General features: G+C 40.4%; 1 protein-coding gene across 3 annotated transcripts in view; it reads left to right on the top strand.

Moving 5' to 3' along the window:
- The window catches only part of LOC115224289 (rho GTPase-activating protein gacU), a 195,931-nt gene that overhangs the window by 9,829 nt on the left and 162,561 nt on the right, over positions 1-23,541 (top strand). The window contains exon 1 of one of the 3 annotated variants that reach the window (XM_029795113.2): positions 8,249-8,379. The exons of 1 other annotated variant lie outside the window; for it this stretch is intronic. The gene's annotated coding sequence lies outside the window, so the exon portion shown is untranslated. Of the gene's footprint in view, positions 1-8,248; positions 8,380-10,347; positions 10,525-23,541 lie in introns of those variants that run through there. One more of the 3 variants, XM_036513497.1, reaches the window with a different exon arrangement.

The following is a 23,541-nucleotide window of genomic DNA, read 5'->3' on the forward strand; positions in this document are numbered from 1 at the left end:
CTCTGTCTCCTCGTCTGTGCCCTCCTCTCCTCCGGCTCTCTCTTTCTCCCCCCCTCCCCATTAGCATCTCTGATTTTAAGACAGTAAAAGATTGGAGAGATTGAGAAATATATGGCTGTTGTTTCTAGCACTTTGAGTTCTATGCAATATTGCCTTATGAGCATTCAGACGAACTATCTTCTAAAGTACCCTTCCCACTTCCATTCATCAAAAAACAACAACAATGATATTTATAATAGTTATTTGCTTCTCTTAACAGTATATCAGTAGTAAAATGTGTCATTACACTTGAAGTAACAACAACAACAACAACAACACTGGGATAATAGGTTTCGTACAATTAAATATTTTCTTACAAAGATATTCTCTCTGCTAATGACCTATTAACCCATTTCTTCACCTCCACTGTCATGTTAGAGCCCCAACCCACCTTCCATTTAAAAAAAAATTATTTTCATGTTACCCTACTCACCTTTGATACTGTCTTGCTATCCCATAATCCTTTACCACTGCCTTGTTAGCCCACAATTCTTTACCACTGCCTTGTTAGCCCACAATTCTTTACCATTGCTTTGTTAGCCCACAATCCTTTACCACTTCCTTGTTAGCCCACAATTCTTTACCACTGCCTTGTTATCCCACAATCTTTTACCACTGCCTCGTTAGCCCACAATTCTTTACCACTGCCTTGTTAGCCCACAATTCTTTACCACTGCCTTGTTAGCCCACAATTCTTTACCACTGCCTTGTTAGCCCACAATTCTTTACCACTAGCATGCTAGATAAAATTCTAAGTTATTATTGGTTTCAAAGTTTGGCACAATGCTGGCATTTTCAGAGGAGCGGGTAGGTTGATTGCATTGACCTCAGTGCTCCAAAGGGATGTGGGATTTGAACTCAGAATGTAAAGACTGGGTTCTATTTAATCAACTTACCCCTGTCCTCAAAACTGCTGGCCTTGTGCCAAAATTTGAAGCCATTGTTGTTATTATTATTGAAGTGGTGAACTTGTACAATCATTAGTGCACAGTGGCAGAGGTCAGAGAAATGTAGGTTTGGAAACAGTGAGAGGGAGAAAGAAGGTCAAAGAAACGTGGGGTGTGGATTCATTGAAGTTAGATATGAGAGGGAGTTTAGGGAAAAGGGGCATTAGTGGAAAATAAGATAGTAAGGGATGGTGTTCAGAATGCAGGATGTATAATATTTCAATGCTTTTATAACCTTAGCAGTTCTTAAGAATATATTTCTTTACTGTCCACAAGGGGCTAAACATAGAGGGGACAAACAAGGACAGATAAAAGATTAAGTCGATTAAGTTGATTACAGTGGGAAACTGGTACTTTATTTATCGACCCCGAAAGGATGAGAGGCAAAGTTGACCTCGGCTATCTTAAGAATAGCCTGGCTATGGTTTCGATAGATTTTCAAAGTAATCAAGAATCTGGAAAAGGATTTTAATAAATTAATGATTTTGTTTCCCCCTTTTTTTTTTCTGTTTTCTTTCTTTTTTTTTGCTGGAATACATATTTTTTTCCACTACAGGCACAAGGCCAGAAATTTGGGGGTGAGGGGATAGTAAATAACATCAGCCCCAGTGCTTAGTTGGTATTTGTTTTATTAACCCTGAAAGGATTCTGTTACCTGTAATTAATCATCCAATAGGAACTTTTTTCAAAATGGTAGGGTATGATAAGGCGGCAAGCTGGCAGAAACGTTAGCACGCCAGGCGAAATGCTTAGTGGTATTTCGTCTGCCACTGCATTCTGAGCTCAAATTCCGCCGAGGTCGACTTTGCCTTTCATCCTTTCGGGGTCAATAAATTAAGTATCAGTTACGCACTGGGGTCAATATAATCGACTTAATACATTTGTCTGTCCTTGTTTGTCCCCTCTGTGTTTAGCCCCTTGTGGGTAGTAAAGAAATAGGTAGGGTATGATACTCTCAACACTTGCCATAAGGCCTCCTCCCTCTCTACTACAATTTCACTCGGTTGAAAGATCTTGTTTTACAAGTTACTTGGTGACCTCACCAGCGTTGTGAAGTGATTGGCATTTGGAAGAGCATCCAGTGTAGAAACCATGCCAAAGTAAAGAAACTTTTATATGCTGATGAGATAGTTCTCACAGCTGAATTTATAAGGGAATTAGAGAAGAATTTCCAGGTATGGAAGCTCAAGGTAGAATCAAGAAACTTGAAGGTAAACAGCAAAATCTAAGGTGCTAACAATTAAAAAAAATGCGTGCCATTTATCGACACCTAGTTTTCTTTGTGACCACCAAATTGCTGAACGTGGCACTATGTCAAAGGCCTTCTCCAAGTAAACAAATGCCAAGTACAGGGATTTAATCTTAGTCAAGTATTTCACCTGTAGTTGTCTCACTAGGAAGAATACATTTATGATACTTCTGCTGGGTTCAAAACCAAACGACATCTCATCTAGATAAACTCTGTTTTTGATCATTTGTGCTATGACTCTCACCTCTCTTTGACCTTCATAGCATGGTCCAATGATGCCTCTACAATTTCCTCAGCAACAGCAGCACTGACCCAGATGTTGGGGTCATATTCTATTATGAGTCTTCCTTGAGCTGAATGAATTAGTAACCATTTTCCTAAGTGTTCATACCACTGGAGAAACTATTCTATTTTAGTTTAGCTAGACTGTGCAAGAATTCTTTGATTTACCAATTATTCTTGATTTTAGCGCCTTACTATTATATTTGCTATATTATTGTTTTGGGGTGTGGGCATGGCTGTGTGGATAAGAAATCCTCTTCACAACTTCATGGTTTCAGGTTTGATCCCAGTGGATGATACTTTGAGTGAGTGCTTTCTGCCATAGCCTTGTTTTGACCAGATCTTCACTGGCAGTTCTCGGGCCGTAAACTTACCGTTTTTAAGTCTGTTCCTTCTGTACTTAGGAGGATAATGTATGATTTGAGGAAAATTTAGCTATTACTTTCAGTAGGTCCAGCATCTATGTAGAGGCTTCCTCACCAACTTGCCTATATTTACTGTTGTTACTCCATGTAGTGGTGCCATTTGAAATTCACCACCACTTCATAAACTCTGTTTTTGATCATTTGTGCTATGACTCTCCCCTCTCTTTGGCCTTCATAGCATGGTCCAATGATGCCTCTACAATTTCCTCAGCAGCAGCACTGACCCAGATGTTGGGGTCATATTCTATTATGAGTCTTCCTTGAGCTGAATGAATTAGTAACCGTTTTCCTACAATTGTTAAACTACAATATTCGCAGTTATGCAGATAAAATGATCTGATTCTAAAATCTTTTAGTTAATTTCTCCAAATGTTCTGACCCCTTGATGAAAAAATATAACCTCACCCTTCTATTGTTTGCAAATTGTAGTAATGTATTAACTACAGATAACTTCATTTAACTAATTAGAAAATGTGACCACATGTCTGAACACTCATTAATTATGCATGCTGTTTTAGAAAGGCCTTGCTGTAAGGCAGGTATAAATATAAATATAAAAACAGTGGAAAATTTTGTGATAATGTGATAAAGCTACTTTGTGTGTGTGTGTAGGTTTATTCAACTTGAATTTATTGGTATCTGATAGTTGGATATAGTTAATCAAATCCATTTAACACTGAGTGCTTTAGAGATTTCTCCCTGGATTTATTAATCCCTTTACTTATATATATAGGTGCAGGAGTGGCTGTGTGGTAAGTAGCTTGTTAACCAACCACATGGTTCCGGGTTCAGTCCCACTGCATGGCATCTTGGGCAAGTGTCTTCTGCTATAGCCCCGGGCCGACCAATGCCTTGTGAGTGGATTTGGTAGACGGAAACTGAAAGAAGCCTGTCGTATATATGTATATATATATATGTGTGTGTTTGTGTGTCTGTGTTTGTCCCCCTAGCATTGCTTGACAACCGATGCTGGTGTGTTTACGTCCCCGTCACTTAGCGGTTCGGCAAAAGAGACTGATAGAATAAGTACTGGGCTTACAAAGAATAAGTCCCGGGGTCGATTTGCTCGACTAAAGGTGGTGCTCCAGCATGGCCGCAGTCAAATGACTGAAACAAATAAAATGACAGAATCATTGGCCCCTTAGACAAAATGCTCAGCAGCTTTTCATCTGGCCCTACACTTTGAGTTCATCTTTTCGGTGTTGATGAAATAAGTACCAGTTTAGCACTGGGTTCCATGTGATTAACTAGCCCCTTGCCCCAAAATTTCAGGCATTGAGCCTATAGCAGAAAGGATTATTATAGATTCAAATTATTTTGTCATCATAAACAAGTAGGTCTTTGTCTAACCATTAAGATAGTCTCAGCCTGTAGAAATAGCAGCCAACTTTTCTCAAATCACTCCTTACCATACTAAAGAAAGAATAACATATTGGATATGTTGTATGGGATATGCTGTCTGCAATCAAGACAGGATGGTCACAGCTGGAATGCCTTTCATCACTAGTCTACTAAATGATGCAGGTAACCTGGACTAAACAATAAGTAAGTCTCTTCTGTTCATTTTTACATCCATTTTTCCATGCTAGCATGGGTTAGGTCAGTAGTTCTCAACCAGGGTCCACAAAAGTTTTTTTGGGGGTCCACGTTACCAAAATAGTAAATTGGGAATCTGCATTAGTATTTTAAGGGTCACTGAAAAATTTTGATTTAAATGTATTTATTTTAAGAAACAGCTCAGTATCTTTCTCTTACATTTTACATAACTCAACCCAGACAAGTGAATGTGTCAAAAAGAAAAATAAGAATTTTGAAAGAAGTATCTCTAAAACTAGTTTTTAAACATTGAATGGCTATGGGGAGTTAAGTTAATTTTTTGGCCCAAAAAGCAAAAAAGCAAGGCCATGTAGGGGGACATGGAGTTATGTACAGAGAGGGTGTTCATGCAAAGAGTTCAGGCCATTTCTGGTCAAGAGAGACTTTGAACCGAGCGGTCGTCGGCATCTTCACTATCTCGTCCGGCAGCTTATTCCACGGATCTGCAACCCGGACGGAAAAAGCCCCCTCTACTTCGATTGAGATGAATCGTCGCAGATAGAGCTTTTCAGAGTGACCCCGCAGCCGACGCTCTGGAGCAGGAGAGAAGAACAGCTCTTTCGAGAGGTTACATTTTCCGCTTATGATGTTGTGAGCGAGAATGAGATCACCCCGGCGTTGTCGATGCTATCTCCGAGTGGGGTGGGACAGCAGATTAAAATAGTAATCAAAGGGATCCATAGGTAAAAAAAATGGTTGAGGACCTCTCGGTTAGTTGAGGTGCTGTTTTGCAAGTAGATGCTATTTTCGTCACAAGCGCTTATTGTTTTTCGTGTCTTAGAAGGCAGAAAGTCAGTGGATAATCCATTAATAAGGAAATGACCGTAATGCCACTGCCTGCAGATGGAGCAATTTTCAAAAAATGTAAAACACACACTCACAACCACCATCATCATCATCATCATTTTATATCTACCTTCCATGCTGGCATGGGTTGGAGTGTTTGGCAGGATTCAGTGAGTTGGAGGACCACATTGTGCTCGTGTTTTAGTTTTGGACTGGTTTCTATAGCTGGATGCCTTTCCTAATGCCAACCATTCTGCAGTGTATTGAGTGCATTTTTTGTTGCACCATCAGCAAGACTACAGAGCCCTTTCAAGCCTTGTACCATTGCACCCTGAATAAATTACTAATCACAGAGTGTACTAGATCCTTTTTTATGGCACTGATACTGTCAGGGGTCACTGTGTAACTTGCAAAGTGAAAGAGCTGACCCCACGCCCCCTGATGGATGGAAGAGTTTAAATGTGAGAGGAAGACAATGAGGAGAATAACACAGGGTACAGTGTTGGGGTAGAAATAGAGGGGACAGAAAATGAAAAAGGGAAGAGTAATGTGAAGAAGAGGGAGGAGATAAAGTGGTTAAAATGAAAGGATGGGCTGTTCAGGTGGACTCACTGGCTGGGTGGGTCAGGCTCTCTCCTCTACCAGCATGGTCTAGATCAGTGTTTCTCGACCACTTTTTACCTATGGACACCCCTTTAATTTCTATTTTGTTCAGATGGATCCTCCTAGCCATTCAGTGTTTTAAAAATCATGTGTTTTTATAATTAGGCATTATTAGGAATTCATCATCATCATCTTCATCGTTCAGCGTCCGCTTTCCATGCTAGCATGGGTTGGATGGTTCAACTGGGGTCTGGGAAGCCAGAAGGCTGCACCAGGCTCCAGTCTGATCTGGCAGTATTTCTACAGCTGGATGCCCTTCCTAACGCCAACCACTCTGTGAGTGTAGTGGGTGCTTTTTATATGCCACTAATTGTATTTAAGAAATTGTTAAAATATTTTGTGTATTGTAAAAGTATTAACCAATTTATTGCAGATAAATTTTAACAGCAATATTCTATGTGGTCCCTGGTTGAGAACCACTAGCCTAGATTGTTCATCATGGTCTAAGACAGTTCTCATTGAAATTACACAGGTTTAACCTTATTGCATTTAAACCAACCCATGTCTGGCCAAAATAGTCTATCTGCTTTATGTTCAAACTCTTACACCTACACTACAATTTTATTCTAAAATCACATTGGCAAAATCTCAAAGTAACAAGGTAATGCATGATTAATTGTCAGAGAAATTTGAATGCTAAAGGGTTAATGATAAGGGAAGGTGATAAGAAAGGACTAAATGAGACAGTGATAAGGAAAGGGTTAATAGGAGGCAAAGTGAAAAGTAGTGTCAGGCAGGGTGGGGTTTGAGACAGTGATAAGGGGCGGAGGAAGGTCGAGTAGGAGAGCCGTGTTGCTCTGTGTGACCTGGTTTTGGGATCTGGCAGTTAAAATGAAAATCAGTCATTTGGTAGTAAGAAGCTCTCGGGGGGGGGGGGAACTGAACAGCAGATCTTCAGACAAGAAGTCCACCTCTTATGCAAGTGTTTGGATCCTCGAGTCCTTGTTGGTTGGGTGTTGGGTTTTGGGATCTGACAGTTTAAATGGAAGTCACTCATTTGATGTGGGAGGCGCATGGCTCAGTGGTTAGAGCGTCAGGCTCACAATCGTTAAGGTAGTGAGTTCAATTCCCAGACTGGGCTGTGTGTTGTGTTTTTTTTTAATTTTTATTTTATCTAGTTTCAGCTCACGAGCTGTGGCCATGCTGGGGCACTTGAGTAAAATACTTTACTTCACATTGCTCCAGTTCACTCAGCCGTAGAAATGAGTTGCGGTGTCATTGGTGCCAAGCTGTATCGGCCTTTGCCTTTCCCTTGGATAATATCGGTGACAGGGAAGAGGGGCCGGCTGGTCTTCTATAAACGACCTTGCCCAGACTTGTGCCTTGGAGGGGAACTTTCTAGGTGCAATCCCATGGTCATTCATGACCAAAGGGGGTCCTTTATGCTCTTTACTCATTTGGTAATAAGAAACTCGTGGGAGAGCTAAATGCCAGAAGGTTTTCAGAGAAGTTCACCTGTTATGTAAGTGCTTGAGCTCTTGAAGCTAAGTCCTTCACTAGTTGACTTTTAGGGGATCTGGCAGTTTAAGTGAAAGTCAATAATTTCATTTTAATAACCCTTGACTAACCCCAGGCCAGCTCTATTACAGTAAACACTTATAATCAAAAAATTACTGCCACCTTATCCAATTTGCATATAACATGATAGGCGAATAGTTCGAGGGAAATTTGACTGCTATTTTTAACAGGTCAAACGTCCACGTAGAGGTTTCCTCGTCAGAGTTGCTAAAATATGCAGTTACATACTAGATTAATTAGTCAATGTTTGAAGAATGTCACTGGACGTATGCTGTCAAACGGCTTTAGAATATTAAAACTAAAGTATTATTATTGTTGGTAAGAAATTTGCTTCCCAATAACGTGGTTCCAGGTTCAGTCCCACTGCATGGCACTTTGGCAAGTACCTTCGAGTATAACCTTGAGCCAGCCGAAGCCTTGTGAGGAGATTTGTTTCCTCAGAAGCTCCAAGTCCGTCAAATATGCGTATATAGGTGTGTCTGTGTTTGTCCCCACCCAACGCTTGGCAACCGGTATCCGTCTGTTTGCGTACCCGTAACAAAAAAAGACCGATAGGACAAGTACCAGGTTTTGATAAAAAAAATAAATAAATACTGGTATTGATTTGTCCGAGTAAAACCCTTGCAAAGCTATGCCCCAGCATGGCCGCAGACCAACGGCTGAGACACCTGAAAGATAAAAAGAGGCTTGGATTTACTTCAGTCCATAACGTGTAATTGCATTCCAGAGTTGTTTCCCTTCGCCTTATTTGCCCCAACTCCAGTTTGACCTGTGTGATTTGCATATATTAATCACGCAACTTATCAATGTTTCACCGTTCGCAGCAGTGGTTACAATTGTATTAAATGACGTGTACTAAACAAGCTATGTGTTGGTAAGTTTTTTTTTCCCCTTTTTCTGCTCGTATGTGCCGCGTTGTCCACACCATTAGTTTAGCTAAACATTCACCGGACTCGTTAACACAACCACTTGTCACACACCAACCCTCTTGCTTTCCAGCTCTCTTCCACCAAATTCTTGTCGGTTGGGTGGTCAAATGCAGAGTTGTTATAGACGCGGTTGTAATACGGTGGGGGCTTAGCTATCGAAATTGGTCAATTTTTATGTGCAGTCAACACTTTGGTGTTGTGTTTGCGTGTAGGTTAAACTAAAGCGTTACGCCATTCAAAGAATCAAAAAAGAAATGTGTGTAATAGGTGTAAAACAACTTCCTATGAACGAATATGAAAAAAAAAAAAATGCCCGCACGCGAAAGGGGGGGTGAGGGAGAGGCCTCGGAAAATTCACATCGGGAATTTCCGAAAGCGTCTGAGGGGCTGACCCGAGCACCAAAACAACAAAAAAAAATAGTGTAATATGTGTAAAACAACTTGCTCTGAACGAATATGACAAAAAAAATGTATATATATGCGTGTATATATATGTATGGATATACCTATGTACCTATTAGCGGTCACTGGCTACCGCTACCTACTCATCCGTCACCTTCTGTGTATAAAACATGTTTTATTGATGTTCAAACATAAGATCGCCAAAACGTGGTGAGCCAAAGACTGGGCGGGTGCTTATTCCGTGCCAGGTGTATCTTCTCCTCTCGCATCTATATAAATATAACTGAACTGTGCATTAGTGAACGGCAAAGAGAGAAAAACAGATCGCGTGGAAGTGATAACATGTCGGTCACTTCGTCAAGTGCTGTTGCCGCGACTGCAGATAGTGGAGGGAATGTTGTGGGTGTTTTGAGCCAGTTAGTTGCTGTGTGTCGTGCAGCAGTTGTGGGAATGGTCCTTTTAAAATTCCAGCTGATTACATTCCGAAATTTTTCATTATGCATTATCTATAAGTACTATATTGTAGTTGTGTGTGTATATATATGGAGGGCATGTGTACACACGTCACTTAACCCGAAGTTCGTTTTAATGTCACTACCTCCGCCTATAGTTTTTGTTTTTTTTCTTTTTCTGCCCTGCTATTCAGTCAATAAACTTAATCTTTAATATTTACACAAGCAGATTAACAGAAAAGATATATTTGTACTACAAGGAAAGTATTTTTATCTCGTCATCAAGTTGTTCTGTTTTTGAATGTCCTCTTGCGGGCTTTGGTTAACATGTTCGCTTTTAGCTTAGCTTATATAATAAAAGGGACGAGAGAGAGAGAGAGAGAAAACAAGCAAAAAAAAACAAAAACAAAACACGTGCGTGTAGTCTTCGAACAATTGTCCCGTCCCGTCCTGTTTTTCGGGTGTTCGAATAAACCTTTTTAAAAAATTTTTTTTATTGGTCCTTAACGGTGTCCTTAATTGATTTCCCACTCGTTACCATTTTCAACTTTTTATTTTTTTTTTGTCCTCAAGATTAGTATTTATTGCGATTCTATAAATTACAGCTTACTAATGAAAACGACCGTCTGTTATATTAGCTCCTCGCTGGGTTAACCTTTGCGGTTTCACTGTTACTCCGTTTGTTAAACTCTTTCACCCTTCCTCTCTCTCTCTCTCGTTCCTGTCTATTAGTTCAATTCCCCCCTCTAATCGGATCTTTTACCTTGTCTTCCCCCTGTCTTTATCTCTAATTCTTCCTTCCTTCCTCTCCTCATACTTACTCCCTCTCTCTCAAATTTTCACTATCTCTTCCTTTTCTTTTTCTGTCTCGTCTTCTCTTCCCCTTTCTGCTCCTCCAAGTTTATTTACTATCTCTATCTATCTATTTCTCTCTCTCTTTCTCTCCCCTTATTCGTTCGTCTGTCTTCCAATCTCTCTGCCCCTCGTCTCCCATCGCTCACAATCCCTATCTAATTTATCAAAAGCCAATTACTAGTAAAAGATATCATTACTGCTACTATTCGCTTGTACATCTAATACTTACTAGAAGTATTAGTAGCAGCAGTAGTCACCACCGTCGTGGTCGTCGTAACTAGCACTTTCCATCGTTTTAGCCTACAAGGCTATTACTGTTTTAACTTTCTGGATCTTACCAAAAATCTCTAATCATGTTTCTACCAGTTCCTCCTGCTTCATGTAAGATCATTTTCCCTATTATCCTTGGTTGTAATATCCTTTTTACATCGGTCTGGGAAGCCTTTGATTTAAATTTCTCCGATTCCTCCTCTCTCCCCCCGTTTGTCTTAATTTTAATTGCTACATCCACTTGCAATTAAGTGCCCCTTTTCGAAATTGCAATACCCGTTTCACCGGTTTATATACCAAGGGTGTATGTTGTCGCAACCGGGTTTTAGGTTTTCATAATAGCAGTCATATAATGGTACTGTGTTGTACGTTTCACATTATGCAAAACATTAGCTGTGTGTGTGTTTACTCACGCAGATAAATAGATAGATAGAGGAGACATTGGTTTTTTATTATATTTTTAATGGTGAAAAATAATAGAACAGCAAGATGACATCTGTGTATGTGTGGATTACGCGAGTTTCTGCTCTCTGTGTTTCTTACGACTGGACGTTCCGTAGAGATCGAACCCGATGTTTTTTCCTTGCTTCTTTTTTTCTGTTTTTTCGTAAACATATTCGTTACATATTGCTCCATCTTATAAAGTGCCTGGTTATTTTCTCACTTTTGTGCCAATCAAAATCGTATTAACAAGGTGAAATAAATTCTAGATCACGTACGTAGATGTATTTACGTGTAAGATAAAGAGAAAAAAAAAAAAAAAAACCCACTCTCTTGGGTTACATAAAAAAAGCAACCCAAAAACCTAACCTTGTTTGTTTCTAGAAGGAAAAGTCACCCTTAAATACAACATCGAAGGACGATTTCATCGTTGTTTTTTCCCTTTCATAAATCGTTATATCTTTTTTAGGCCGATTCTGACATGGAAACTTTTTTGTCTTCTTTTCTTTCACGATATCTGTTGTTGTTTTTTTTTCATTTTAGTATTTTAATTCGAAGTGTTTGCAATGTCGCAAATATGCTGATTCATTAAGCACGTGTTCCGTTGATTGGTTTTTTTTAACGATCTCAAAGTGAAGTTAGAAGTAGTAATTATCTATGTGTTTAATACACAAGATAATGTACATGTGTGTATAACGCATATACACAGTATGTATGTATGTATATATATATATATATATATATAGCATTTTATTAAGACTTGTGGCATTGTATGGTTTGTATGAATGCATGTGCGAATCCGTGCTTAACGGGGTGTCCTCTAATTTGTGCCGGCATGTGATAAACTATAAACTATGATAAAACCCTAATTAATGTGTATGTGTGTGTGTGAATATTCTATGCGGCTTGTAAATTTAAATAAATACAATCATTATTATCGTTACAAAGTTCTTGGTATAATTTAAATTTAAAAAAAAAAGAAACCTTGTTAAAACAAAATAAGCATTTGATGTCCCATTATTTAATATGAATTTAAGAAAAATAGCTGCCCGACGATGAGACTACGTTTTATTATACGGCCCTTGTGGCCAATAAAGTAACGATTATTATATTATCATTGCTGCTGTAAATGTCTAAACTGTGCTACGGCACACATCCCCAGTTGACCTTTCTTAGTTATCGGCAATTTCGTTTTCTGTTTTTTGTCCTCTATTTCACCTGTGATATTTCATTTCGCATTCATTTAATTTATATAAAAAAAGTAACACTATAAAAGACATGGAGCCGTTTTAATATATATAATATAATATATATATATATATATATATATATACACACACACATATACAATAGTAAATATATACATATTTACTACTAAACTTGACTTTCAAAAAGAAAAAAAAAACCCTTCGTACTTCTTATAGATTAATCTTGTTGTTTGATTCGATCACTCGATTAATATTTCGTATTAAGAAGCCGATTTCTTTCCTTGGTTTATGGTTAGTCTACTAAAGAAACGGTTATGTTTAAGTATTTTTGTTTCTTGATTGTTATGGAGAACTTTTCGTTTTTTCTACAATACACTTAATTTAATTATTTCGATCGATACTATCAGATAACTGTGATGGAAAACAAGTCACGGGAAGAAGGAGTCACAAGTTTAGCCAACGAAAATAAAAAAAGTCTCTTTTCGTTTAAAATACTACGATTAACAGTATAATTAATTAAACAAATATTTTAAGTGGCTTATTAAGTGACAATACATGGCTTTATTATACAATGACAAAATAATATATCTGCAAGATACGTATATGAAAAAAAAACACGTTTTATTTAGTATCTTAGAAAATTGAAGGAAAAAAAGCTAAATTAAATCGGTTTTTTTTTTCTCAAGGAAACCCTGCTCCGATGAAGGGTACTGGCCGAAATATTAGATTTTTTTTCCCCTCTTTTTCTCGTGACAAACTAATTTATTCTACATTTGAAGTACTTATGCTAAATATCAGTTAGAAAGCGGCTAACAAATTCTAATACTTTTTACATCTTTCTAACCATTTTCTCCGATGTAGCAAAACGGTTAAACATGCTTTTTTTTTTTTTTAATATCGTGAGGAAAGAAAAATGTCCCATCCGTGTCGATCTGCTGCAAGCTGTTTCATATTTTCGAAAGAGAGAATTAAAAAAAAAAGACAAAAAGATGCGCACACGCTCAAGGTTGCCTATTAACAAGTCGTCAGGGCGTCAGATAGATTGCTTTGCGGTAATTGTTTCTGCTCTCTAGACTCTGAGTTCAAATCAAATCTTGCCGAGGTTAACTTCACTTTCCATCCTTTCAGCTTCGATTCTTCTTTCTTTAACTCCTTTTTTTGCCAACTGTCTTTCTCCCTCTTTTTGGAAGAAACCGATTGTGACCAGACCTCGAGAGGAATGGACTCCACTAGGCCTAAAATGCCCAAAACACCCCGTGTGTGTTGACGACGTCCCTACAACCTCAATTAAAGCGTCAAGGGGCCCATGGCATGTGTATGTGTGCATTTGTGTGTTGATATCGTAAATGTTACATCTAGGACCAATCTCAATAATGGTTATTTCCCTTAGGTCATACATAGTTTAACCTATGCTACTGAAATTCGTTAGAAACGTCGAACAACAAAATGGCTTGTGGTACACCTTCCGGTTTTGTAAATTCTGAGTTCAGATGCGTGCGGTCGAGGTTAACTTTGTCTGGGGCTGATAAAATGAAATATCAATCAAGTATTGTGGATTGATTTAATGAACTGCGACCCCCCCCGCGTCTGTTCTCCTATTCTCCACCCACCTCCACATTTCAGGCATTGTAAATTATTTTCATTTATCTTAAGTCTTCCAACTCATAGCACAGAGCAACAGATGGTGTCTCTCATACACAGTAGTAAAATTAAGCGTGTAGGAATCGATATTGTCGTTTTTTAGCCCCAGGTCAACCTCGACTGTTCGGCTCTATGCCTGAAGGTACTTCACCTGTGATCATTCCAACCTTTTGGTGGTACCAGGGGAGTGAGTGTATCTTGGATTACATTACCCAATGTGGCCTTCCTCTTTGCTAGAAGGTAAGGTACAATTTGAAGGAGATTTGATTGCTCTTTCTTAGCAGGTCAACTGACCTCCCATAATTTGGAGCACCTACTTAATATAGCATTGGATTATTTAGTAGATAATCTTGCATAAATTAAATGCCGTGGTTTTTTTTTGGTTTTATTTAATTTTTTTTTTTTTTTTTTTGCATAGAAAACAGACTTTAATGAGGATGATGGTGGTGAGGTGACTTCATCTCCCTAACTTCATTGTTTGGCTTAACATTCAAAGGCTTAGATGTTCTTTAAGTAGTTGCAACATTCACAGATGATTGTGGTTTGTGAGATAAAAATGATGTGAGTGGAAATTAAGTAAATAAGTTAGCTTTAGTGAGTAATATAAAAGTACTAGTGACCTCTAACGTAACTGATTATGCTGGAAGATTTTAATTTAAATGTGAACAGTTTATGAGTTGACAGATTTTGTATCAAAGGCCCAGAAATTTCCACTGGGTTGTTATCAAGGGTTAACTAATATTGCATTATAAACTTGGTTCCGTTCTAGTTAATCATCATTTGATGTCCATGTTCCATGCTGGCATGGTTTGACAGAATCCTGTTTTCAGTCCCACTGCGTGGCAACTTGGGCAAGTAAAAAAAAAAAGAAAAACGGCGAGTTGGCAGAAATGTTAGCACGCCGGGCGAAATGCGTAGCCGTATTTCGTCTGCCATTACGTTCTGAGTTCAAATTCCGCCGAGGTTGACTTTGCCTTTCGTCCTTTCGGGGTCGATAAATTAAGTACCAGTTACGCACTGGGGTCTATATAATCGACTTAATCCGTTTGTCCCCTCTGTGTGTAGCCCCTTGTGGGCAGTAAAGAAATAGGTTTGACAGAATCCTACGAGTGCAAAGATTGCATTGTGATCCAATATTTGTTTTAGCATGATCTCTGCAGCTGAACGCTCTTCCCAACATGAGTACTGCCCACAGCTCTCATGCTCACCATGATGCCCTCCTACTTAACCGGTCATCAGAAAGTTGCCTCACCAGTGACTACCCAACACTTCTCAGAAGCCTCTCCACCCTATTAACATGATCCAGAGATAAGTGTAGCCAAACTAGCCAGTGCCAATATGGGTTGTAGGCTCAGGAATGTAGAATCATCATCGTTTAACGTCCGTTTTCCATGCTAGCATGGGTTGGACGGTTCAACTGGGGTTTGGAAAGCCAGAAGGCTGTGCCAGGCCCAGTCTGATCTGGCAGTGCTTCTACAGCTGGATGCACTTCCTAAAGCTAACCACTCCGTGAGTGTAGTGGGTGCTTTTTACGTGCCACCTGCACAGGTGCCAGGGGAGGCTGGCAACGGCCACAATTGGATGGTGCATTTTACGTGCCACCGGCACGGAGGCCAGTCGGGGCGGCGCTGGCAACGGCCTCATTCGGATTGTTCTCTTATGTGCCATCGGCACTGGTATCTCAGCTACAATACAAACAAAAGATCCCCAAAATATTCAGTGCTATTCCCTGCATATCTGGTATCAGTGACCTTCTCCTGTAGATATGCTTTAGCAAAAGCTGAGGGTTGCCTCCCTCCCAGCGGTCTTCCAGCAGGCCAGAATTGCTAGATAGACACTGAACCTACTTTAGGTTCATCTGTTCTTTTGACACATCTTATTTTTTTGTCCTCTTGGGTTTCTGGCGACCCTCTTCACCAGGCAAGCCTAGTAGAGGTGCTAGATTAGTTGCCAGCAACCCTACCATGCAATAGGTTGAACTAGATTCCATGTTACCAGTAGCACTCATGAGAGACCTACAAGTGACCTGACATATATATATATACATACACACATATATAATGCTACTCTGAAAATTGTGATCTACAAGTAGTGACGCCATGTCTTTTGCCTACAGAAAGGCTTTACACCTTTTAAAGAAAAGATCCCTTGCTTGAAAAACAGGTAAGGGTTTAGTAACAGGAGGGGCATCTGGTTTTAAAGAAGCGTCTCACTATATTACTAGCATAGGAAAATGTACATAAGATCGAGTAAAAGTGTGTACAGCAGTAGGTGAACAAGATTTTGTCTAGAGTTAAACCGTTCCGGTGCTCAACTGGTACTTATTTTATCGATCCCTACCAAAGGATGAAAGGCAAAGTCGACCTCAGTGTTTCAGTCAATACTTGTTTCAGTCAATTGACTGCGGCCATGCTGGAGCACCACCTTTAGTCGAGCAAATCGACCCCAGGACTTATTCTTTTTTGTAAGCCCAGTACTTATTCCATCGGTCTCTTTTGCCGAACCGCTAAGTGACGGGGACGTAAACACACCAACATAGGTTGTCAAGCAAGACACAGACACACAAACACACACATACATATATATATATATATACATATATACGACAGGCTTCTTTCAGTTTCCGTCTACCAAATCTACTCACAAGGCATTGGTCGGCCCGGGGGCTATAGCAGAAGACACTTGCCCAAGGTGCCACGCAGTGGGACTGAACCCAGAACCATGTGGTTGGTTAGCAAGCTACTTACCACACAGCCACTCCTGATATTTGCACCATACTTCTGATATGTGCAGCACAGTTAATAACATGACACTCTGTTTTTCTCATTCACCACAAACCTATAAACCATACCCTCTTTAAACACATTATATTTAACCTTTTGTTTGCGCTCTGATTGCAGAAACTCTGTGTCTGTGTGTGTGTGTCTGTACAGCTTAGGAGTCTGAAACTGTGAAAGTATGCAATAGTCATCATTATCATCATCATCATCATCATCATCACCATCATCGTTTAACGTCCGCTTTCCATGCTAGCATGGGTTGGACGATTTTGACTGAGGGCTGGTGAACCAGATGGCTGCACCAGGCTCCAATCTTGATCTGGCAGAGTTTCTACAGCTGGATGCCCTTCCTAATGCCAACCACTCCGAGAGTGTAGTGGGTGCTTTTTACGTGCCACCGGCACAGGGGCCAGTCACTATGTATCCATATATTCTATTTACTCTTTTTTACTCTTTTACTTGTTTCAGTCATTTGACTGCGGCCATGCTGGAGCACCACCTTTTAGTCGAGCAAATCAACCCCGGGGCTTATTCTTTGCAAGCCCAGTACTTATTCTATCGATCTCTTTTGCCAAATCGCTAAGTGACAGGGACGTAAACACACCAGCATCGGTTGTCAAGCAATGCTAGGGGGACAAACACAGACACACAAACATATACACACACACATATATATATATATATATATATATGACAGGCTTCTTTCAGTTTCCGTCTACCAAATCCACTCACAAGGTATTGGTCGGCCCGGGGCTATAGCAGATGACACTTGCCCAAGATGCCACGCAGTGGGACTGAACCCGGAACCATGTGGTTGGTAAGCAAGCTACTTACCACACAGCCACTCGTCAGTAAAATTCCTCCGAAAATCCTGTGATTGCACCTTTTCTATGGAAGACCGTATACTAGTAAACAGATTAGTAGGCCAAGCATGTTGCTGCCACTACCGCAGCCACTTTACTTCAGAAACATTTCGATCAGAACCCTTCTTCCCCAATTTCTTTCCTGTAAATCTAGCCAACATTGGTTGCATCAGTCTTTGAGAGTCCCCATAAAGACCATTGACACAGTTCCACCTCCTCCTCTTAATGTCAGCAGCATCATTAGATTTATCTTGTAATGCTCTTTACTCTTTTACAGTCATTTTGACTCTGGCCATGCTGGAGCACCGCCTTTAGTTGACCAAATCGACCCCAGGACTTATTCTTTGTAATCCTAGCACTTATTCTATCGGTCTCTTTTGCCGAACTGCTAAGTTTCGGGTACGTAAACACACCAGCATCGGTTGTCAAGCGATGTTGGGGGGACAAACACAGACACACAAACATACACACACACACATATATATATATACATATGTACGACGGGCTTCTTTCAGTTTCCGTCTACCAAATCCACTCACAAGGCTTTGGTCGGCCCGAGGCTATAGTAGAAGACACTTGCCTAATGTGCCACGCAGTGGGACTGAACCCGGAAGCATGTGGTTGGTAAGCAAGCTACTTACCACACAGCCACTCCTACGCCTATTCAAGAATTTAGTTTCTTCTTAGGTGAACACTTCCTTTAAAGTGATGGCATTGGTTAGTGTAGATCACTTCATGCATAGAAGAGTTGATGGCATTGACTGCAAGGCGGCGAGCTGGCAGAAACGTTAGCAAGTCTGGGCGAGATGCTTAGTGGTATTTCGTCTGCCGCTATGTTTTGAGTTCAAAATCCACCGAGGTCGACTTGCCTTCCATCCTTTCGGAGTCGATTAAATAAGTACCAGTTACGCACTGGGGTCGATGTAATCGACTTAATACCTATGTCTGTCCTTGTTTGTCCCCTCTGTGTTTAGCCCCTTGTGGGTAGTAAAGAAACAGGTATTTCGTCTGTCTTTACGTTCTGAGTTCAAATTCCACCGAGGTCGACTTTGCCTTTCATCCTTTAGGGATCGATTAAATAAGTACCAGTTATGCACTGGGGTCGATATAATCGACTTAATCCGTTTGTCTGTCATTGTTTGTCCTCTCTGTGTTTAGCCCCTTGTGGGCAGTAAAGAAATAGGTATTTCGTCTGCCGCTATGTTCTGAGTTCAAATTCCGCCGAGGTCGACTTTGCCTTTCATCCTTTCAGGGTCGATTAAATAAGTACCAGTTATGCACTGGGGTCGATATAATCGACTTAATCCGTTTGTCTGTCATTGTCCGTCCTCCATGTGTTTAGCCCCTTGTGGGTAGTAAAGAAATGGGTAATATTGGTGGAGGACGACATTGATTTCCTTGAATCTTTCTTGAGCTGAACTTTGAAAAGATTATTCCCTTAATATCCTTGTTAGCATCGTTACATTTACTGTCTTACCTTCAGTGTTCTATGAGAGGATTAGAAACCTATACTGCAACAATTATCCAACATTACTGCAACCTACATGCGTAGGTGCTTGTCCTGCTCTGACAGCTAATATGCAAATGAGTTTTGCCAGATATCTGTGTTGTCAGGTAAACTAGGTTACTATTGCATCAGTATTGACCTAGCACATGCTTACCTCCACTACCTGTGATTCTCCTTTATTGATGAAGTTATTTGTACTATTTAGACTGGTTTTAGTAATGAATACAAACAGCTTAATTTGTATAGAATTAGCATCCCGTCCAGTTAGTTGTATGTCATGTCTCTATCGAGAGAGGACATTGAACTTACTCAGAGATCTCAGCATTGCAAGTATTTTCTGTATGAACTGTAGCTTCTAGTTCTGTATGCTGCACTCCAACCTAATTATTGACACAAGGTCTGGAGATGTTAGCTTAGTGATATATATTGTCTGCCTGACTGCTGACAATTCGTGAGTGTATGTATATACATAAGGTAAGAAGTTTGCTTTTCAAACCACATGGTTTTAGATTCAGTCCCACTGTGTAGTACCTTGAAGAAGTGTATTTTACTGTAGCCTCGGGCCAATCAAAGCCTTGTGAGCGGATTTGGTAGATGGAAATGTGTGTGTTTCTCTGCACCACTGCTTGACAAGTGGTATTGATTTGTGCAACTGAAACTTTTTGAATCAGTGCCTCAGTATGTTAACTTTGCCAGTCTTTGTATTTTACTTAGCATAATTGCTGGCAACAGGTACCAGATCTGGAGACATTACCTGTAAAATTCTCCAAATATGACTACATAATTGGCGTTAGGAAGGGCATCCAGCCGTAGAAACATTGCCAGATCAGACTTGGCTTGGTGCAGCCTTCTGGCTTCCCAGACCCCGGTCAAACTGTCCAACCCATGCTAGCATGGAAAGCGGACGCTAAACGATGATGATGAATATATATAACGATGGTGACGATATATATACCAGATATATTCCACATAACTTCATCATCATCATCATTTAGCGTCCGCCTTCCATGCTAGCATGGGTTGGATGGTTCAACTGGGGTCTGGGAAGCTAGAAGGCTGCATCAGGCCCAGTCTGATCTGGCAGTGTTTCTACGGCTGGATGCCCTTCCTAACGCCAACCACTCCGTGAGTGTAGTGGGTGCTTTTTACGTGCCACATGGACGGATGGTGCTTTTTATGTGTTGCTAAAATACTAGAACTGGAGGTGTTAGCTGTAAATTTTTTACATACATCACTTTTCATAACTGGTGACAATATACATTAGATTTAGTGAACAGTTATCTTCTACCTTTTACTTGTTTCAAACACCGGTTATCAAGTGGTAGTGGGGGGGGGGGGAACAAACAGACACAAAAACACATGATCCCTATCTTGTGCTGCCCACTTCTCTAGAAAGGTTGCCCATGTCTGATATAGAACAAGGGTTCTCTAATTGGATATAAATGTACTCCCAGGGGCACCCGTGAGAAAATGCTGGGGTTTACTAGGTTTGCAAAAACACTTGGAATTTTGAAGTAATCACGACCAACTAAATGTAACTTGTGTATCTAGAAAATGTGTGTGTGGGGAGGGCCTTTGTTATTCCTGTCCATTTACTGTGGTGAATAAGGGTTTCCAGCAATGCTTATTAACCATAAATTAAATTTCATACAAGGCTGTCAATTAAGAATATGTGGATGTATCTCTCTTAACCCTTTAGTGTTCAGAATACTCTGTTAAATGTAATGCTTTTTCACTCAAATTGTTTTGAATTAATCATCATCATCATCGTTTAACGTCTGCTTTCCATGCTAGCATGGGTTGGACGGTTCAACTGGGGTCTGGGGAGCCCGAAGGCTGCACCAGGCCAGTCAGATCTGGCAGTGTTTCTACAGCTGGATGCCCTTCCTAACGCCAACCACTCCGAGAGTGTAGTCGGTGATTTTATGTGCCACCGACACAGGTAGCTTTGAGGTTTCAATGACGTGATTGTTTATTTTCAGAATGGCATTGTAGGTTAGGAGTGAGAGGCCAGATATCACCAGTTTGAATATAAAACATGTAGAATATATTTGGCCGGTTTAAACACTAATGGGTTAAATACTTAAGGATCAAGATGTTGGAAGTGTGGCGTAGGCTTTAGACTGAGCTTCCCTTTGCAACAAATAAAACCTTTTGTCACTTGTTACACACACATACACACATGTTACACCTATATATACATACATGCAACATGTGTTGAATATTTTTTTTTCGGACTTTTGAAAGTTTTGATTATAAAACAGCAACAGTCAATATTTAACAGATTGAAGATATTTTTCTTTTTGATTGAGCAATTAAATTTTATTTTATGGGTTTAGACAGGGGGTGGTGCAGCTCTGCTAGGACACCACCTAGAGTTTAATCGGTTACACTTATCATCATCATCATCATCATCGTACAGCTATTGTCCATGCTAGCAAAGGTTAGACAAGATCCAGTGAGTGATGGCATTGGTTAGTGTAGATCAGTTCATGCATAGAAGAGTTGATGGCATTGACTGCAAGGTGGCAGAAACGTTAGCACACTGGGCGAGATGCTTAGCGGTATTTCGTCTGCGTTACGTTGTGAGTTCAAATTCCGCCGAGGTCGACTTTGCCTTTCATCCTTTCGGGGTCGATAAATTAAGTACCAGTTACGCACTGGGGTCGATGTAATCGACTTAATACCTATGTCTGTCCTTGTTTGTCCCCTCTGTGTTTAGCCCCTTGTGGGTAATAAAGAAATAGGTATTTCGTCTGCCGCTATGTTCTGAGTTCAAATTCCGCCGAGGTCGACTTTGCCTTTCATCCTTTCGGGGTCGATTAAATTTGGATTGCATGATTTCTATGACTGGATCCCATTCCTAATGCCAACCACTTTACAGCATGTTGTTTTTCTTTTTTTCTTTTTGTTTTACTTCACCAGTGGTAGTGACTAGGGCTACAGTAAAGAAGGAGGCAGCTTTCTATTGGAAAATAAAGGGTTAAAATATAAAATACAGGGCCAGAACAGAACAGATATCTTGCAGTAGAGAAGCTCTGCAGCTATTCACATTACTGTGGAGAGGGTGAGAATAACCAGGGTAGAGCTGGAAAGTGAAATAAAGGAGTGGATGAGGTACCATGGGGGGAACCCTCAAGATATTCCAACGGGTACTTTATCAACCCCAGCAAGAATGAAGGACAAGATGGATGCATTTTATATTTTAACGTGGGATCATCAGCATCGTTTAACATCCGTTTTCCATGGTAGCACAGGTTGGACAGTTCAGCCGGGGTCTGGGAAGTCAGAAGGCTGCACCAGGCTCCAGTCTGATCTGGCAGTGTTTCTACAGCTGGATGCCCTTCCTAGCGCCAACCACTCCATGAGTGTAATAAAGTAACCAAATATTTCAAAATGTTGTCTGTCACTCAACCAGTTCTGGTGTTCACTGGTATGTCAAAGAAAATGCCTCTACATAGTTGCTTGACTTCATAGAAATAGCAGCCAAGTTTTCCTCAAATTTCACCCAGTTACCGTGAAATGGGATGGTAATGGATAGGCGGCGAGCTGGCAGAATCGTTAGCATGCCGAGCGAAATGCTTATCGGTATTTCGTCTGACGCTACGTTCTGAGTTCAAATTCTGGCGAGGTCGACTTTGCCTTTCATCCTTTCGGGGTCGATTAAATAACTACCAGTTACGCACTGGGGTCGATTTAATCGACTTAATACCTATGTCTGTCCTTGTTTGTCCCCTCTGTGTTTAGCCCCTTGTGGGTAGTAAAGAAATAAGAATATTTGTTATCATAGTTTTGTTCGGGTACATTTAAATGCGTGTGTTAAGATGGTAGTGTGTGGTTTGAGGGAGATGTGACAGCTGCTTCTTGCAAACTTGTCATGACACCTTTGCTGGATTGCATAAGAAGTGTTTTTTCTGTGACATTTTTTTTTCTTTCATTTCCCATCTGTTGTCATATAAAGTTTTAAAAATATTCATTTATGTGTTAAAGGTAGCCTGCTTTAAACTGAGTCACTAGGTAGGTTATGTTACCGACCAAGTATATTCATTTCTGCACATTCTATTTCATATAAGTGTCACTCTTCTGATGGCTTTCCCTTCCAGAAAATGGTGTATCCACTGCTAGTTTTATTTTATTAAGGACCACAATGTCACTATCTGAGAGTGCTAGCTTCCTAGAGATCAGTGCTAGCCTTCATTCCAATTGAAGGGTGATTTTGATTTGTCGGTAGGAGTTTTAATGTTCCAAAAGCCTCATTTCCTGTATTGTTTCTGTCATCTGCCAAAAAAGCGACTCCTTCTTTTTATGGGGAGGCAACCAAGGAAGCTGAGACAGGTACTTTGATACCCCGTTTTTAGTTGCTCTCAATGCAGAGTGAGCAGAAGAGATTCTAGAAAAGACTGTTCAGACTCTCCTGCCAAACAACGCTCCTGTCTTTGATCCAAACGTTTGATGAGCATCACGTAATTGATCCAAAGGAGGACTGCGGTCCATAGACAGCTTTCAGTGCCTCGTAGAATTTCTTGGTGTCGTGTTTGTCTGCGTATCCCTGAATCTCATCCGCCTTGGCGCTTAACCATGCGTCTTGCATGAGGCGGAGTTTTGCCTGGACTGTGCTGCGAATGTTGTTGAAAGCAGCCTTCTTTGCCGTGCAGGTGGTGTCATTTTGGTGGGCCCGCAGCAGACGG

This window comes from Octopus sinensis, linkage group LG25, assembly GCF_006345805.1.
Source record: "Octopus sinensis linkage group LG25, ASM634580v1, whole genome shotgun sequence".
Taxonomy (NCBI): Eukaryota; Metazoa; Mollusca; class Cephalopoda; order Octopoda; family Octopodidae; genus Octopus; species Octopus sinensis.